The sequence below is a fragment of the Schistocerca piceifrons genome, unplaced genomic scaffold (assembly GCF_021461385.2).
Source record: "Schistocerca piceifrons isolate TAMUIC-IGC-003096 unplaced genomic scaffold, iqSchPice1.1 HiC_scaffold_73, whole genome shotgun sequence".
NCBI lineage: Eukaryota > Metazoa > Arthropoda > Insecta > Orthoptera > Acrididae > Schistocerca > Schistocerca piceifrons.
Window position 1 is genome coordinate 10001 of NW_025728981.1, and position 5000 is coordinate 15000.

The following is a 5000-nucleotide window of genomic DNA, read 5'->3' on the forward strand; positions in this document are numbered from 1 at the left end:
CACCAACACCCACACATGTCCTATACAACGGTGCACCCAACATCACAATAGTACCTCCTGTCACAGCGCACAAACAATGACATGAGTCAAAGACACAGGTCTGACACAAGCATAGAATTGGAGCGCCGCCTCTAATAAGCCAAAGGTGCATCCTGACGTGACAAATCTCATCATGTCACAAGCATTCACTTACTATAATCACTATCAACGAACCTGCCGCCCCGCCCCCCCCCCCCCCCCCACACCTTTCCTTACAACAACGTGTAACCTAACCTAACCCATGTTGTACCTTAACCTAACCCATGTTGTACCTTAACCTAACCCATGTTGTGCCTTAACCTAACCCATGTTGTGCCTTAACCTAACCCATGTTGTCCCCTAACCTAACCCAAGTTGTCCCCTAACCTAACCCATGTTGTCCCTTAACCTAACCCATGTTGTGCCTTAACCTAACCCATGTTGTGCCTTAACCTAACCCATGTTGTCCCCTAACCTAACCCATGTTGTCCCCTAACCTAACCCATGTTGTGCCTTAACCTAACCCATGTTGTCCCCTAACCTAACCCATGTTGTGCCTTAACCTAACCCATGTTGTCCCCTAACCTAACCCATGTTGTCCCCTAACCTAACCCATGTTGTCCCCTAACCTAACCCATGTTGTGCCTTAACCTAACCCATGTTGTGCCTTAACCTAACCCATGTTGTCCCCTAACCTAACCCAAGTTGTCCCCTAACCTAACCCATGTTGTCCCCTAACCTAACCCATGTTGTGCCTTAACCTAACCCATGTTGTGCCTTAACCTAACCCATGTTGTGCCTTAACCTAACCCATGTTGTCCCCTAACCTAACCCATGTTGTCCCCTAACCTAACCCATGTTGTGCCTTAACCTAACCCATGTTGTCCCCTAACCTAACCCATGTTGTGCCTTAACCTAACCCATGTTGTCCCCTAACCTAACCCATGTTGTCCCCTAACCTAACCCATGTTGTCCCCTAACCTAACCCATGTTGTGCCTTAACCTAACCCATGTTGTGCCTTAACCTAACCCATGTTGTCCCCTAACCTAACCCATGTTGTCCCCTAACCTAACCCATGTTGTCCCCTAACCTAACCCATGTTGTCCCCTAACCTAACCCATGTTGTCCCCTAACCTAACCCATGTTGTCCCCTAACCTAACCCATGTTGTCCCCTAACCTAACCCATGTTGTCCCCTAACCTAACCCATGTTGTCCCCTAACCTAACCCATGTTGTCCCCTAACCTAACCCATGTTGTGCCCTAACCTAACCCATGTTGTGCCCTAACCTAACCCATGTTGTGCCCTAACCTAACCCATGTTGTGCCTTAACCTAACCCATGTTGTGCCTTAACCTAACCCATGTTGTCCCCTAACCTAACCCAAGTTGTCCCCTAACCTAACCCATGTTGTCCCCTAACCTAACCCATGTTGTGCCTTAACCTAACCCATGTTGTGCCTTAACCTAACCCATGTTGTGCCTTAACCTAACCCATGTTGTCCCCTAACCTAACCCATGTTGTCCCCTAACCTAACCCATGTTGTGCCTTAACCTAACCCATGTTGTCCCCTAACCTAACCCATGTTGTGCCTTAACCTAACCCATGTTGTCCCCTAACCTAACCCATGTTGTCCCCTAACCTAACCCATGTTGTCCCCTAACCTAACCCATGTTGTGCCTTAACCTAACCCATGTTGTGCCTTAACCTAACCCATGTTGTGCCGTAACCTAACCCATGTTGTGCCTTAACCTAACCCATGTTGTGCCTTAACCTAACCCATGTTGTGCCTTAACCTAACCCATGTTGTGCCTTAACCTAACCCATGTTGTGCCTTAACCTAACCCACGTTGTCCCCTAACGTAACCCACGTTGTCCCCTAACGTAACCCACGTTGTCCCCTAACGTAACCCACGTTGTCCCCTAACGTAACCCACGTTGTCCCCTAACGTAACCCACGTTGTCCCCTAACGTAACCCACGTTGTCCCCTAACGTAACCCACGTTGTCGCCTATCGTAACCCACGTTGTCGCCTAAACCTGCTCTGTAATTGTTATACGACTCGTTCAATTAGTGTAGTGTTGCCCACCCGCAACCCTCGCAATATAGTTCGCTACTCGCACTGCCCGCTCCCCTGTGTATCGCTTCATGTTAAACACCTTGCAAGTCTTGCTGACTTTCCACATGCTCCTGCTGTACACTGTAATGTGGATGGCAGCAGGGCGTACATGCCGCCCCCCCCCCCCCCCACCTCTCCCCACGTCCCCACCTTGCCCCCTGCCTTCGCAAGGTGGTTGGTGACAAGTTTGCATGTTCAATGCCCTTCGCATGCGACGTACGCAGGCTACGTTGTGGTGCGGCCTGTGTCAACTGTCCGCTGATGTCGTACGCGTGAACCACAATCTGTACTGCACATTCGTCCTTATGTACTGAATGATACATCGTGGCACATGTGTGACCGTACAACGACTGCGCCCAAAAACGGCGGACCATACAGTGCAAATATTGTGCACGCAGCTACGTGTCGTCTCCCTATGAGAGCTGGATTGCAGTGTGGTACGCCATAGAGACGTGTGGGAGGAACGGACGCCGTGGATGGCGATCAGCATGAGCTGTCTGTTGATGTATTCGGACCTAGTCGTCTCTCCTCACACACCGTGATGGCATGGTGCAGCGCGTTCCATATCTGCGACATGCTACAGAAGCCGGTTGACAGTCGTTCGAGCAATGGACATCGCATACGTACGGGGGCCACCTTCCACGTATTGTCTAGGCGTGCACATTTTGTTGCGTGTATGTGGGCAGACGTAGTGTGGCGTGACACCTGACACAGGCATGCAATAATGGTTGAAGTTGCAAATGGCGATGGACGCCTACGTTTTCTGGTGAAGTTACGCAAATGAAGAAATGGTAACCCGTTGTGGTGCGGTTGTTCTCGCTAGGGGTGAATCGGTGATGGCGACGATAGGTTGAGGTACTAACCGGTTGTTCCAGCGATACCCACCATGCCGACGAAACTGAACGGCATCTGGGTGTGAAGCGATACGCGGCGGTGGCTGGGTGGGACCGTCCCCGGCCGGTGAGGGGGCGCCTCCCGGCGTGCTGGCCGCGCGGTGCGTGGGCGCACGCGCTACAGCCGGCTGGTGGGGGCGGCCAGTGGCAGGCGCGCCGGCCGACGGACGCGGCAGGCGTCGCAGCTGCGCGCCGGCGCACCCTGCGCGCGGCGCCGTGCGGCCAAAGTAGGTCCTCGCGGGCCCGGTGCGAAGCGCGGTGGACATCTGCAGTGTGCTGGTCCGATTGAGGACTGTGTGCGTTGAGGATGCGCCGCCGCCCGGCGCTCGGCGCCGCGACGCCGTCTGCTGCTCGGTCGCCCCAGCGGTTCTCGCTGGTGGTTTGTATCGCAGCTGTGCGGATGTGTTGGCGTGTGCGCTGTGCTGGGAGAGTTCGCTTCGGCACCCAAGTGGGGCTTTTGTCCTTCTGTGGCGCTGGCGTTGGAGCTGCCGGTCACCGTAGGTGGCGCGTGTTGTCTCCCGCCGGCAATGCCACGACAGCACGCTCCCGGGCCTCTGTCGGCAGCGGCAAGCTCAGTTGGGAGCACGGGTGGTCGCACCGAAAGCGTCTACTCGCCTAACTCCGGGCGATTGCGCCTCTCTCGAACCCGACCAAGTACTTGGGACGGCGCTGCGCGCCGCCGGGACCTGAGAGGGTTTCGAGGTGTATTGTGCAGGGGAGCTCAGCCTCCTCCTGTTTGCAGAATGATTGAGCGGACGCTTGCGTGTTCGCGCGGGCCCCCGGGACACACTCCCGGGCGGCCGGCTGCTCAGCTCTAGTTGACGCAGCTCCCTGGTTGATCCTGCCAGTAGTCATATGCTTGTCTCAAAGATTAAGCCATGCATGTCTCAGTACAAGCCGCATTAAGGTGAAACCGCGAATGGCTCATTAAATCAGTTATGGTTCCTTAGATCGTACCCACGTTACTTGGATAACTGTGGTAATTCTAGAGCTAATACATGCAAACAGAGTCCCGACCAGAGATGGAAGGGACGCTTTTATTAGATCAAAACCAATCGGTCGGCTCGTCCGGTCCGTTTGCCTTGGTGACTCTGAATAACTTTGGGCTGATCGCACGGTCCTCGTACCGGCGACGCATCTTTCAAATGTCTGCCTTATCAACTGTCGATGGTAGGTTCTGCGCCTACCATGGTTGTAACGGGTAACGGGGAATCAGGGTTCGATTCCGGAGAGGGAGCCTGAGAAACGGCTACCACATCCAAGGAAGGCAGCAGGCGCGCAAATTACCCACTCCCGGCACGGGGAGGTAGTGACGAAAAATAACGATACGGGACTCATCCGAGGCCCCGTAATCGGAATGAGTACACTTTAAATCCTTTAACGAGTATCTATTGGAGGGCAAGTCTGGTGCCAGCAGCCGCGGTAATTCCAGCTCCAATAGCGTATATTAAAGTTGTTGCGGTTAAAAAGCTCGTAGTTGGATTTGTGTCCCACGCTGTTGGTTCACCGCCCGTCGGTGTTTAACTGGCATGTATCGTGGGACGTCCTGCCGGTGGGGCGAGCCGAAGGCGTGCGACCGCCCCGTGCGTGCTCGTGCGTCCCGAGGCGGACCCCGTTGAAATCCTACCAGGGTGCTCTTTATTGAGTGTCTCGGTGGGCCGGCACGTTTACTTTGAACAAATTAGAGTGCTTAAAGCAGGCAAGCCCGCCTGAATACTGTGTGCATGGAATAATGGAATAGGACCTCGGTTCTATTTTGTTGGTTTTCGGAACCCGAGGTAATGATTAATAGGGACAGGCGGGGGCATTCGTATTGCGACGTTAGAGGTGAAATTCTTGGATCGTCGCAAGACGAACAGAAGCGAAAGCATTTGCCAAGTATGTTTTCATTAATCAAGAACGAAAGTTAGAGGTTCGAAGGCGATCAGATACCGCCCTAGTTCTAACCATAAACGATGCCAGCCAGCGATC

The 5000-nt window shown here is 53.7% G+C and overlaps 1 non-coding gene across 1 annotated transcript in view; it reads left to right on the plus strand.

Annotated features, from left to right (window-relative positions):
* The first annotated feature begins 3857 nt into the window (after positions 1 to 3857).
* Positions 3858 to 5000, plus strand: part of LOC124770034 — a 1909-nt gene continuing 766 nt past the window's right edge. Inside the window, exon 1 of the ribosomal RNA XR_007013051.1 lies at positions 3858 to 5000. This exon is cut by the window's right edge and continues 766 nt beyond it. This is a non-coding gene — a ribosomal RNA (small subunit ribosomal RNA).